Here is a 15,370-nt window from a genome sequence, read left to right as displayed (position 1 = left end):
GAGAGTGAAGGATTGACTTTATGAGACAAATCTTCAATCACTTTCCACTGTATCACTGGAGACAGGGTCTCTTACTAAACCTTGGCATTCATGAATTGTGTAGCCTGACTAGCCAGCAAGTCCTGAGGATCCACCTGCCTCTGCTGCCTCCAACCCCACTCATATCTCAGGTTACAGATTTGTATGGTGGCAGTCTATATTGTTTTTAATGTGGTTACTAAGAATCCAAACCCATGTGTTCCCACTTACAGTCACTCTATTGACTGAGGCTCTACAACCCCAGTTCAAAATAATTTCTAATTTCCCTTGCAATTTTTATGTTTTCAGTGCTCTTATAATGTTCCACCACCTCTGATGGAGCCTGATAATTTACAAATATTTTAAGATTTCCTCTAATAGATGTTTTCCTGTTACTGGCTTCTAATTTAAAGCCATTGTAATTAATTAAAAATAAATTTTGTATGATTACAATCTTGTACTGAGATTTTATTCATGACCCAGAATGTGCTCTATCTCAGTAGATGTCTCTAGGATATTGAAAATTATATTTATTGTGCTTATGTTGAGTGAATTGTTCTATAATTTCACTTAGGAGAACGAGGCTGATGTGTGCTTCATCTTTGTCTGACAATGTTTGTTAATCATATTCTATTATGGTGACAATACAAAACTGTTTTAAATATCCAACTATATCTGTTGATTTTATCCATTTTTGGTAATGGATACATTAGCATTTGGACTTATTAAGTTCTCTTAGTGAATTTACCTCTAAATAATTATGAAATGTCCCTAGTATATTCATTGTTTTTAAATCTACTTTAATATTAGTAAGGCAGCTCCAATTTTCTGTTAATAAAACTCTTCAATGAATACCTTTTTATATCCTTCTACTGCTGTCTTAGTTATTATTAGTACAATTAGTGGGTTTCTTGTAGGTAGTGTATAGTTGATAAAGTTTATAAAACTTTAGTGACTTTTAATTGAGTATTTGAACTAACATTGTAAAGTATGCTAGTCTCTAGCCACATGTGGCTACTGAGCATTGAAATGTAACTAAAATAAATAAGGTACACACAGGATTTTTGTGATAGTTGGAACATGAAACTCCTCCCTATGTTCATGTGTTCAAATACTTGGTCTCCCAACTCTTGGCACTGGTTGGGAAGATTCTGGAACTTTCAGAAAGTAGAGCTTTGCTTGAGGAAGTGGGTCTCTGGGACCAAGTCTTGAGGTTTTATGGCCAGGTTTCATTCCCTAGTTACTGTGTTCTTCCTGGTTATAGATACAATGTGACAAGTAATTCCACTCTGCTGCCATGAGATGATGAACTGTATGCCTTGAACTGAAAGCCAAAGTAAACTTTCTTCCTTCAAATTGATTTGGTCCGATATTTTATTATTATTATTATTATTATATTGTCTTTATATACATTACAGATTCTATCCTGAAAGTTCCCCATACCCTCACCCACCCTACTCCCCTACCCACCCACTCCCACTTCTTGGCCCTGCCATCCCCCTGTACTGAGGCATATAAAGTTTGCAATGCTAAGGGGCCTCTCTTCCCAGTGATGGCCGACTAGGCCATCTTCTGCTACATATGCAGCACAAAACACAAGAAAATCAAGAAGAGGGAAGACCAATGGGTGGCTACTTCATTCCTCCTTAGAATAGGGAACAAAATACCCATGAAAGGAGTTACAGAGACAAAGTTTGGAGCGAAGATGAAAGGATGGACTAACCAGAGACTACCCCACCTGGGGATTCATGCCATAATCAGCCACCAAACCCAGACACTATTGCATATGCCAGCAAGATTTTGATGAAGGGACCCTGGTATAGCTGTCTCCTACGAGGCTATGCCAGTGCCTGACAAATACAGAAGTGGATGCTCACAGTCATCTATAAAATGGAACACAGGGCCCCCAATGGAGAAGCTAGAGAAAGCACCCAAGGAGCTGGTCCAGTATTTTAAATGCCACAGCAATAGGAATGTAACTAAGGGGCTGGAGTGCTAGCTCCCCCATTAAAAGCACTGCCTACTCTCCCATAGGACACAGGTTCTATTCCCACCATCCATATGGTAGCTAACAACAATCTCTTACTCCAATTTCCAGGGGTAAGTGTGGGGTAGGCTTGGTTGTGCCTGATGCTCTCTTCTGACCTTCATGGGCACTGCACATACACGATGCACAAACATACATGTAGGCAAAACACCTACACACATAAATAAAAGGAAAACTAAGGTAAATTTGAAGATTGAGATGCCAGCGTTTTATATTTTTTTGATTAAGAAATATCTATTTTTAAAATTAATTTTATATTCTTTTACCCTTTGAATGTTGGGAACAAGCAAAAGAAACCTTCTTCTAAGTACTACTGTTTCATTTTCAGATTCCATTTATCATAGGGAGAAACTAAATTCAAGGTCCCAGGCCCTCGAGGAGGCAGAGGCTTCTCAATAACTGAATAGCTTCTGTTGTAAAGAAACAGTTGTCTGAGTCCAGTCATCTCAGGGACAACTTCTCCATCTTGCCGGCAGGATCAACTTGTTTATATTCCCAGGCCCAGGAACTTACTCCTATCCTGATTGATGGAAACTCCCTTGCTCAGCCCTTTATGTTAAAATGTGATTGAACAATGTTACAGCCCACCCTCCCACCACCACCACCACCCACAGTACATGGTTTCATTCTTAAATATGGTGTGCAACTTCCCTTCTGGGTCACAGGTTAGCTCCCAGATCTGTTCTGCAGCCAGGATTGATTAGTAGCAGCTTGATTAGAATACATTTTTGTCATCTACATTGACCTGGTATATGAGTTATGTTGGATTTAAGTGGACCCCACAACAGAATATTAGAAAATTATATATGTTGCTTGTTATATTTCAGTTTAAAGGTGTCTTTAAATTACTTATATCTTCCATGTAAATAGCATTTTCTTGGTCTCCTCATACTTTATAGATCTAAGTTTCTCTCTGGTACAACTTTTCAGTTATTTAAAGATATTCCTTTAACATTTCTGACATGTAAATCAGCTAGTGTGGGATTCTTTCAGCTTTTGTTTGCCAGATTAAACCTTCTGTATCCTTGTTCTGTATCTTTCTAGTACTTGACAATATAATATCTCTGTTTACTACAGTTTTTTCCTTTAAATAAAGATGTTTTCCCACTGTCCCTTTGTATTCATTATTTCTGATAACAAGTCAGCAGACATTCTTACATTTGCAAGTCTGAACTTAATGTCTTCATTTTAAAGCACTGTCAGTGATTTCTTTTTTATTTCTGTGATATTGTTGCATTGCTGCTTTGAAGGAGGGAATGAGACAAGACCAGGTTAGAGTTCCTAATCCTTCTGCTTCAGTCTCTCAAGTTATGAAATTCAGGCATGCACTATTGTGCCTGGCTCAACTTTCCATCACATTTTGAAATATCAGCAGTTATCTTAACTATCTTCCTTATGCCACCTCTTTTTTTGGAAGCCCAAAATTACCAGGATGATGCCTTGATATTCTCTCACACTATGACATACAGATGGCTGGTACCCTACTATTTATTGTCAATAGTTCTTTGTATTTGGCTTTGAGTAGAATCTTTCATCCTACCTTTAAATTCACTACTATCTGTCATCTGCAGTGCCTAATTAATATTATTTATTTTTCCCTCTCAATTTTTTATCCTTTTACTCTAGAATACCCATTAAAGTGTCTTCATATTTTCTCTTCATTACATTTATATTTTCCTTTGTCTTTTTAAACACAGGGAGTGTCTTAGGGTTTTCATTGCTGTGAAGAGACACCATGACCAAGGCAAATCTTATCAGAACAAAATGTAGTTGACATTGGCTTACAGGTTCAGAGGTTCAATCCATTGTGGGAGCATGATGCTGGAGGAGCTAAGAGTTCTATATCATTCCAAAGGCAAACAGGAAAAGGAGGAAGCTCTCTCAAAGTCAACCCCAACAGTGACACACATTCTCCAAAAAGGCCACACCTACTCCAACTAGATCATACCTCTTAATAGTGCCACTCCCTGAGCCATGCATATTCAACCACTACAGAGGACATATTTATAGTAATGGTTTTGCAGTCTTTACCTGCTAAATATAACAGCTAGGCAAGTTCTGTATTTCAGTTGTCTGTTGTTTTATAGGGTTTTTATTTTTCTTGATTTTGTTTCTATTGTTTTCTTTAAGTGAACAGGAACTCTTCCCAGCCTGTAAAAAGCTCTTAGTTAGCGTTTATATTGCTCTTAGGAAATACTTTACCAAAGCAGCTTGGAGAGGAAAGGGTTTATTTGGCGTTCAAAAACCAAGTCACAATTTATTTAGAGAAACCAAGGCAGAAACTCAAAATGGGAAAGAAACTGGAGGCATGAGGTGATGCAGCAACCATAGAGGAGCACTGCTTTCAGCTTCTTCTTCATGGCTTGCTCAGCCTCCTTTCTTATAGCACCCAGGACCACTAGTCAAGCAGTGTCTCCATACCCAGTTAGTTGATCCTTCCCACTTACATCAGTAATTAAGAAAATGCTTTTCTACTTACAGTCTGATCTTCTAGAGGTATTTTCTCAGTTGAGGTTTCCTCCTCTCAGATAAGTGCAACCTATGTTAAGCTCAATAAAACTAGCCAGCATAAGCTCCAAGGACTGTTGAATTGTTCTACTCAAAGGTTTCAGTGGCTCTCTAGCCTGGAATAGTTTTCTCATGTGAATGCTCTGAAAAGTACTCAATCAAGCACTTGAAGAAACTCCTCTGCAAATTGCTGGAATTCTTTCACATTCTGTAACTTCTTTCGTACTGTATTTGACTCTGGCTTCACTGAACTATAAACTGTCCCTGAATTCAGGAAAGCACCCAGTCATTATCTAAATTTCTCTCCCAGGACTTCATACTGGAAACACTCAACCTGAAAACTAGCAATCAAAGGTTCCCTTTGTTGTTTCTTTTCTCTTGGGAAGCACCTTTTTTGGGCTTAGTGTTGACCATATTTAAAAACCACTGTTTCATGTATTTTCTTTGATTTTCTAGTTGCTTAAGATTGAGTTATATACAGTTCCTGTTCCTTTATAATGCCCTGTGAAAAGATTTAGAATTTTAAATAAGAGTAATGTAAAATGCAGATAACATCAAAAGTACACTGTATGGGACTTCAGAGTCTTGGATTGCATCCTGTTATTTGTAACATTATAATGATGTGTTACAATTTTCTATAGTGACAATTAATACATGTAAATTAGTAGAAATGACATGTTTTCTATACCACATATCTCTCTATTATCTAGAATATCTACAGAAAACTCATACAATTCTCTATTTTCACAGTTCATCAAGTGCTGAGGATGGGCTCTCAATTTCATATTTGAAAAGGTCCTATATTTCTTTATTATATGTATAATGTACATATGTACACATTTCCATGGTGAGCTGTGCAATTCATTGTGGAATCAGTTCTCTCCTACCATGTGGGTTCCAGGTACAGAGCACATGTTGTCTGTCTTAGTGCCAAAATCCTTTTTTGCCATCCTATATTCTTTTTTAAAATTTGTGTGCACATGTGTGTGTGTGTGTATGCATGTGCATATGGACCCATGTTATATGAGAGTAAGTACACATTCTGTGGAGGTGTGGAGTGTCCTCTATTGCTCATCATCTTATTCTTTTGAGACAGAGTCTTTCCTGGAACATGGAACTCACTTTGGGGGCTTTGTTTACTTGGTTGTTTGAGGCTAAATTAGCAATCAAAAAATCTCAGGGATCCTTCTATCTTCAGGCCCCTCCACGTTGGCATGACAGGTGACAGTGGCTGAGTCTGGATTTTCATATGGGTGCTGGGGATCAACTCTGAGGTCTTCATACTCCCTCAGAAAGTTCTCTAACCCATGGGGCTGTTTCTCCTGTTCTGTAATTGTGATCTTATGTCTGTCTCCTATGTTTGACTCATAGAAGACCTTGACAGGAAGTCTGAATGGGATCCACCTTCACATATCCTGTCCCAGTCAAGGTTCTGACAATCACAGCATTCATCTGCTACAGCAATGGCACCTACTACAGTCCTCTTTTTCAGCTGCCATATTTGGTAGCTTCTTATTTTGTTTGTTTTGGTTTTGGTTTTGGTTTTGAGACAGGGTTTCTCTGTGTAGGCCTGGCTGTCCTAGATCTCACTCTGTAGACCAGGCTGGCCTTGAACTCAGAAATCCTTCTGCCTCTGCCTCCCAAGTGCTGGGATTAAAGGCGTGCACTACCATGCTTAGTAGTTTCTTATAACAGAAGGACTCAGTCTCCTTTCTTCTTAGAATGTAAGTGTTCTAGAAATGTAAATGGATTTCCATGAGAAAGAACTGTTTCCTGGATGTATCCCTAACTCTAGGTTTTGGTTTTTATTTTATCCTACCTTTACCTCTATAAGCAATCCCTTTATTAAGCTCTCTTTCAGTAATACTCGAATGGGTAGTTATTTTTTGTGGGGAACTCCATAAGTTCAGGTCACATTATTAATCCTCCATTGAAATTGCAAGCACAACATCTAAGTTTCTACCACAATGTTATACCCTTGCAGGTCTCTAATCCCATTACTCACTCTTAATATGCCTGTTGCTTCTCTTGTTTTGGCCATTGTCTCCCTAACTCTCATCTTCCAATCTTTCAACAGCCTCCAGGCTTTAATTCCCAATGTAGCCAAGATTCAATTCATTACTTACGCTACCCACTTTCATATCAACCCCTTCTAATTAATGTTGTTCTCAATTTCTGTTTCTGACTTCTTAGCTTGCTGAGCATAATAAAACATGCTGGGTCTGGAAGATGGCTGTTGCTCAGCAGAGTCACATTAGAAACAGAAAAGAGGATATTCATTATTACACCTGGACTATAAGACAATCAAAAGTTCCAGGATGGGAACTCTGAAGTGAGATCAGTGCAAGAAGATTCAGGAATACCCATTTTCTTCCAAAAGTCAGGTTCCTCCCAGAATTGCCAACAAGAAAGGCAGTTTCTCCTAACACACAAGGAGAAAGAAGCCCCCAATCTGTTCATCTAGGCATGAATGCCCCACTGCCTTATTGCCAGTTCTCCTCCAGATCAGTTTTCTGTTTCAAGCCCCACAGAAGCTGGTGCTCTGCCTATGTGCTACCTCCTAGCCCACAACAAAAAGCTTCTTCAACTGAATAGGCATGGTCGCCATGGCAGCTGGGGGTCATAAACTCCTGAGCTGTGGGTTTTGGCACAATTCCCTGCATTATCTGCACCCTGGTGCAAATCAGTCCCTTTATCTAACTACAGCCTTACAGATAACCACCTGCCCCGGAGCTTAACCACTAAAGATGCAATATTGGCTGAACGGGCAAAGACAAGCAATGAGGAAAGCAGAAAAACCAAAAACTGATCTGAGTGAGGCCCAGGCTCTCTTGGCTACAGATAAGTGCAAACCCTGGCCCACCCACCGAGCAGACGTTTAAAAGGAGTTTGAGAACAAATCACTTCTGTCTTCTTTTCAAAACTCCAGTTGTGTGTGTCCTGATGCACTGGCCTCCCAGAAGGTGGGTCTGCCCCTCTATTGTAAAGGTTTGATTCAGTGTTCCTGCTTAGGTGCCCAGCTGTTTCCTGCCGCAGAACTTCCTGTCTAAAAGTTTCAAGAGAGAGCCCTACCACACTTTCCTGAACTTGACCAACTGCCTGGTATTCTATACCATGATCAGAATATCTCAAAGAATCCCCTGATTTACTAGAAAGACTGGGTCCTCCCTGAATTGTTCCAAAGCTAAAATTTTCTCTTACTGTTAACACTATATTTCAGACTCATTATCTAACAATGTTTTTGCTTGTATAAAATAATTGTGTCCAGTAAAGAATTCTAAGAACTAAAGAAAGCTTATTTTCACTCAACAATCATTCTGTAAAAGTACATGATTTTACTGTGTTCATTTCACAGCTATGATGAATGTGTGTATACAAGAAGGCATTTGTGTATTTGTAAGCACTTTTACTTTATTATGTGTAGGTATGCACATGCCTGAGGTCAGAGGGACAACTTTCGGAGAGTTGGTTCTCTCATATCTCAACCACTTTTCACCTTTTTACTTTTTTATTTTTTGAAGCAGAGTCTCACACTAAATCTAGAGTTCATGTACACTGGCCAACAAGGTACAAGAACTTTCTATTTCTTGTGTTCTGTGGAATCACAAATACACTTAAGTGGCCAGGTTTTTACATTGGTGTTAAAAGATTTTTCTCACCGGGCGTGGTGGCGAACGCCTTTAATCCCAGCACTTGAGAGGTGTTGCGGCCCGCCCGCGGTCCACAACACGAACGGTTCAACTGAAAATGGCAGTTCAGGCTGAAAGAGAGGTAACTAGACGGGGCGGAAGAAAAGAATGAAGTCAAGACAAGACTCTGATCAAGACTCAATTTAATATTTCCAGCACAAGCCTCTTCCGGTCAGAAAAGCACCTGAGCAGCTGGGGCGCAGGGTCTGCTGACACTCGCCAACTGCCCACAACACCCGCCACAGGATCTTAAGACTTCTGGTGAGGGGAGCACAGCTTCTGCTCCAATCCAATTGCGCGGGACCTGAGACTGCATTAGTTAGGGAAGCAGAAACCGGCCTGAGTAGGACCACAGGCCTCATCCGGCTGGATCAGCGCCGGGGTAGCGGGAGCGCAGGGTTGCCTGACACCCGCCAGCTACCCACGACCCCCGCCGCAGGATTTTGGGACTGCTGGTGAGTGGAACACAGCTTCTGCTCCAATCCAATTGCGCGGGACCTGAGACTGCATTAGTTAGGGAAGCAGAAACCGGCCTGAGTAGGGCCACAGGCCTCACCCGGCCGGATCAGCGCCAGGGTAGCGGGAGCGCAGGGTTGCCTGACACCCGCCAGCTACCCACGACCCCCGCCGCAGGATTTTGGGACTGCTGGTGAGTGGAACACAGCTTCTGCTCCAGTCCAATCACGCGGGACCTGAGACTGCTCTGGTTGGGGAGAGAGAAATCCGGCCCACACAGGGCCACAAGCCTCTTCCGGTCAGAAAAGCACCTGAGCAGCTGGGGCGCAGGGTCTGCTGACACTCGCCAACTGCCCACAACACCCGCCACAGGATCTTAAGACTTCTGGTGAGGGGAGCACAGCTTCTGCTCCAATCCAATTGCGCGGGACCTGAGACTGCATTAGTTAGGGAAGCAGAAACCGGCCTGAGTAGGACCACAGGCCTCATCCAGCTGGATCAGCGCCGGGGTAGCGGGAGCGCAGGGTTGCCTGACACCCACCAGCTACCCACGACCCCCGCCGCAGGATTTTGGGACTGCTGGTGAGTGGAACACAGCTTCTGCTCCAATCCAATTGCGCGGGACCTGAGACTGCATTAGTTAGGGAAGCAGAAACCGGCCTGAGTAGGGCCACAGGCCTCACCCGGCCGGATCAGCGCCAGGGTAGCGGGAGCGCAGGGTTGCCTGACACCCGCCAGCTACCCACGACCCCCGCCGCAGGATTTTGGGACTGCTGGTGAGTGGAACACAGCTTCTGCTCCAGTCCAATCACGCGGGACCTGAGACTGCTCTGGTTGGGGAGAGAGAAATCCGGCCCACACAGGGCCACAAGCCTCTTCCGGTCAGAAAAGCACCTGAGCAGCTGGGGCGCAGGGTCTGCTGACACTCGCCAACTGCCCACAACACCCGCCACAGGATCTTAAGACTTCTGGTGAGGGGAGCACAGCTTCTGCTCCAATCCAATTGCGCGGGACCTGAGACTGCATTAGTTAGGGAAGCAGAAACCGGCCTGAGTAGGACCACAGGCCTCATCCAGCTGGATCAGCGCCGGGGTAGCGGGAGCGCAGGGTTGCCTGACACCCGCCAGCTACCCACGACCCCCGCCGCAGGATTTTGGGACTGCTGGTGAGTGGAACACAGCTTCTGCTCCAATCCAATTGCGCGGGACCTGAGACTGCATTAGTTAGGGAAGCAGAAACCGGCCTGAGTAGGGCCACAGGCCTCACCCGGCCGGATCAGCGCCAGGGTAGCGGGAGCGCAGGGTTGCCTGACACCCGCCAGCTACCCACGACCCCCGCCGCAGGATTTTGGGACTGCTGGTGAGTGGAACACAGCTTCTGCTCCAGTCCAATCACGCGGGACCTGAGACTGCTCTGGTTGGGGAGAGAGAAATCCGGCCCACACAGGGCCACAAGCCTCTTCCGGTCAGAAAAGCACCTGAGCAGCTGGGGCGCAGGGTCTGCTGACACTCGCCAACTGCCCACAACACCCGCCACAGGATCTTAAGACTTCTGGTGAGGGGAGCACAGCTTCTGCTCCAATCCAATTGCGCGGGACCTGAGACTGCATTAGTTAGGGAAGCAGAAACCGGCCTGAGTAGGACCACAGGCCTCATCCAGCTGGATCAGCGCCGGGGTAGCGGGAGCGCAGGGTTGCCTGACACCCACCAGCTACCCACGACCCCCGCCGCAGGATTTTGGGACTGCTGGTGAGTGGAACACAGCTTCTGCTCCAATCCAATTGCGCGGGACCTGAGACTGCATTAGTTAGGGAAGCAGAAACCGGCCTGAGTAGGGCCACAGGCCTCACCCGGCCGGATCAGCGCCAGGGTAGCGGGAGCGCAGGGTTGCCTGACACCCGCCAGCTACCCACGACCCCCGCCGCAGGATTTTGGGACTGCTGGTGAGTGGAACACAGCTTCTGCTCCAGTCCAATCACGCGGGACCTGAGACTGCTCTGGTTGGGGAGAGAGAAATCCGGCCCACACAGGGCCACAAGCCTCTTCCGGTCAGAAAAGCACCTGAGCAGCTGGGGCGCAGGGTCTGCTGACACTCGCCAACTGCCCACAACACCCGCCACAGGATCTTAAGACTTCTGGTGAGGGGAGCACAGCTTCTGCTCCAATCCAATTGCGCGGGACCTGAGACTGCATTAGTTAGGGAAGCAGAAACCGGCCTGAGTAGGACCACAGGCCTCATCCAGCTGGATCAGCGCCGGGGTAGCGGGAGCGCAGGGTTGCCTGACACCCGCCAGCTACCCACGACCCCCGCCGCAGGATTTTGGGACTGCTGGTGAGTGGAACACAGCTTCTGCTCCAATCCAATTGCGCGGGACCTGAGACTGCATTAGTTAGGGAAGCAGAAACCGGCCTGAGTAGGGCCACAGGCCTCACCCGGCCGGATCAGCGCCAGGGTAGCGGGAGCGCAGGGTTGCCTGACACCCGCCAGCTACCCACGACCCCCGCCGCAGGATTTTGGGACTGCTGGTGAGTGGAACACAGCTTCTGCTCCAGTCCAATCACGCGGGACCTGAGACTGCTCTGGTTGGGGAGAGAGAAATCCGGCCCACACAGGGCCACAAGCCTCTTCCGGTCAGAAAAGCACCTGAGCAGCTGGGGCGCAGGGTCTGCTGACACTCGCCAACTGCCCACAACACCCGCCACAGGATCTTAAGACTTCTGGTGAGGGGAGCACAGCTTCTGCTCCAATCCAATTGCGCGGGACCTGAGACTGCATTAGTTAGGGAAGCAGAAACCAGCCTGAGTAGGGCCACAGGCCTCACCCGGCCGGATCAGCGCCAGGGTAGCGGGAGCGCAGGGTTGCCTGACACCCGCCAGCTACCCACGACCCCCACCGCAGGATTTTGGGACTGCTGGTGAGTGGAACACAGCTTCTGCTCCAATCTTTAAATAGTGACAACGATAACAACTAACCCCAGAGATTACCAGATGGCGAAAGGTAAACGTAATAATCTTACTAACAGAAACCAAGACCACTCACCATCATCAGAACCCAGCACCCCCACTTCACCCAGTCCAGGGCACCCCAACACACCGGAAAAGCTAGACACGGATTTAAAAGCATATCTCCTGATGATGATAGAGGACTTCAAGAAGGACGTTAATAACACACTTAAAGAAATGCAGGAGAACACTGCTAAAAAGGAAGAAGACAATAAAGAGGAAGCACAAAAATCCCTTAAAGAATTGCAGGAGAACACTGCTAAAGAGTTACAAATCCTTAAAGAAAAACATGATAACATAATCAAACAGGTAGAAGTCCTTACAGAAAAACAGGAAAACACATCCAAACAGATGATGGAAATGAACAAAACCATACTAGACCTAAAAAGGGAAGTAGACACAATAAAGAAAACCCAAAATGAGGCAACACTGGAGATAGAAACCCTGGGAAAGAAATCTGGAACCATAGATGCAAGCATCAGCAACAGAATACAAGAGATGGAAGAGAGAATCTCAGGTGCAGAAGATTCCATAGAGAACATCGGCACAACAATCAAGGAAAATGGAAAATGCAAAAAGATCCTAACTCAAAACATCCAAGAAATACAGGACATAATGAGAAGACCAAACCTACGGATAATAGGAGTGGATGAGAATGAAGATTTTCAACTCAAAGGACCAGCAAACATCTTCAACAAAATTATAGAAGAAAACTTCCCAAATCTAAAGAAAGAGATGCCCATGAACATACAAGAAGCCTACAGAACTCCAAATAGACTGGATCAGAAAAGAAATACCTCCCGACACATAATAATCAGAGCAACAAATGCTCTAAATAAAGATAGAATACTAAAAGCAGTAAGAGAAAAAGGCCAAGTAACATATAAAGGCAAGCCTATCAGAATTACACCAGATTTTTCACCAGAGACTATGAAAGCCAGAAGATCCTGGACAGATGTTATACAGACACTAAAAGAACACAAATTCCAGCCCAGGCTACTATACCCAGCCAAACTCTCAATTAACATAGATGGAGAAACCAAAGTATTCCACGACAAAACCAAATTCACACATTATCTCTCCACGAATCCAGCCCTTCAAAGGATAATAACAGAAAAAAACCAATACAAGGACAGGAACCACGCCCTAGAAACAACAAGAAGGTAATCCCTCAACAAACCTAAAAGAAGACAGCCACAAGAACAAAATGCCAACTTTAACATCAAAAATAACAGGAAACACCAATTTCTTTTCCTTAATATCTCTTAATATCAATGGACTCAACTCCCCGATAAAAAGACATAGACTAACAAACTGGCTACACAAACAAGACCCAACATTTTGCTGCTTACAGGAAACTCATCTCAGAGAAAAGGATAGACACTACCTCAGAATGAAAGGCTGGAAAACAATTCTTCAAGCAAATGGCATGAAGAAACAAGCTGGAGTAGCCATTCTAATATCTGATAAGATTGACTTCCAACCCAAAGTCATTAAAAAAGACAGGGAGGGACACTTCATACTCATCAAAGGTAAAATCCTCCAAGAGGAACTATCAATCCTGAATATCTATGCTCCAAATACAAAGGCAGCCACATTCATTAAAGAAAATTTAGTAAATCTCAAAGCACACATTGCACCTCATACAATAATAGTGGGAGACTTCAACACACCACTTTCACCAATGGACAGATCATGGAAACAGAAACTAAACAGGGACACAGTGAAACTAAGAGAAATTATGAATCAAATGGATCTGGCAGATATCTACAGAACATTCTATCCTAAAACAAAAGGATATACCTTCTTCTCAGCACCTCATGGTACCTTCTCCAAAATTGACCACATAATTGGTCACAAAACAGGCCTCAACAGATATAAAAATATTGAAATTGTCCCATGCATCCTATCAGATCACCATGGACTAAGGCTGATCTTCAATAACAAAATAAATAATAGAAAGCCAACCTTCACGTGGAAACTGAACAACACTCTTCTCAATGATACCTTGGTCAAGGAAGGAATAAAGAAAGAAATTAAGGACTTTTTAGAGTTCAATGAAAATGAAGCCACAACATACCCAAACTTATGGGACGCAATGAAAGCATTTTTAAGAGGAAAACTCATAGCTCTGAGTGCCTCCAAAAGGAAACTAGAGAGAGCACACATTAGCAGCTTGACAACACACCTAAAAGCACTAGAACAAAAGGAAGCAAATTCATCCAAGAGGAGTAGACGGCAGGAAATAATCAAACTCAGGGGTGAAATCAACCAAGTAGAAACAAGAAAAACTATTCAAAGAATCAACCAATCAAGGAGCTGGTTCTTTGAGAAAATCAACAAGATAGATAAACCCTTAGCCAGACTCACTAGAGGGCACAGGGAAAGCATCCTAATTAACAAAATCAGAAATGAAAAAGGAGACATAACAACAGATCCTGAAGACATCCAAAACACCATCAGATCCTTCTACCAAAGGCTATACTCAACAAAACTGGAGAACCTGGATGAAATGGACAAGTTCCTAGACAGATACCAGGTACCAAAGTTGAATCAAGATCAGGTTAATGATCTAAACAGCCCTATATCCCCCAAAGAAATAGAAGCAGGCATTAATAGTCTCCCAACTAAAAAAAGCCCAGGACCAGATGGGTTTAGTGCAGAGTTCTATCAGACCTTCAAAGAAGATCTAATCCCAGTTCTTCACAAACTATTCCACAAAATAGAAACAGAAGGTACTCTACCCAACTCATTCTATGAAGCCACAATTACTCTGATACCTAAACCACAAAAAGACCCAACAAAGATAGAAAACTTCAGACCAATATCCCTTATGAATATTGATGCAAAAATCCTCAATAAAGTTCTTGCTAACCGAATCCAAGAACACATCAAAACAATCATCCATCCTGACCAAGTAGGTTTCATCCCAGGGATGCAGGGATGGTTCAATATACGGAAATCCATCAACGTAATCCAGTATATAAACAAACTCAAAGATAAAAACCACATGGTCATCTCCTTAGATGCGGAAAAAGCATTTGACAAGATCCAACACCCATTCATGATAAAAGTCTTGGAAAGATCAGGAATTATAGGCCCATACCTAAACATGATAAAAGCAATCTACAGCAAACCAGTAGCCAACATCAAAGTAAATGGTGAGAAGCTTGAAGCAATCCCTCTAAAATCAGGGACTAGACAAGGCTGTCCACTTTCTCCATACCTATTCAACATTGTACTTGAAGTCCTAGCCAGAGCAATTCGACAACAAAAGGAGATCAAAGGGATACAAATTGGAAAAGATGAAGTCAAAATATCACTTTTTGCAGATGATATGATAGTATATATAAGTGACCCTAAAAATTCCACCAGAGAACTCCTAAGCCTGATAAACAGCTTCGGTGAAGTAGCTGGATATAAAATTAACTCAAACAAATCAATGGCCTTTCTCTACACAAAGAATAAACAGGCTGAGAAAGAAATTAGGGAAACAACACCCTTCTCAATAGTCACAAATAATATAAAATATCTTGGCGTGACTCTAACTAAGGAAGTGAAAGATCTGTATAATAAAAACTTCAAGTCTCTGAAGAAAGAAATTATAGAAGATCTCAGAAGATGGAAAGATCTCCCATGCTCATGGATTG

Source organism: Mus caroli, unplaced genomic scaffold (assembly GCF_978045245.1).
Source record: "Mus caroli unplaced genomic scaffold, Mus_caroli_1 scaffold_9, whole genome shotgun sequence".
NCBI classification, from domain to species: Eukaryota; Metazoa; Chordata; class Mammalia; order Rodentia; family Muridae; genus Mus; species Mus caroli.
This window is presented reverse-complemented; position numbering follows the sequence as displayed.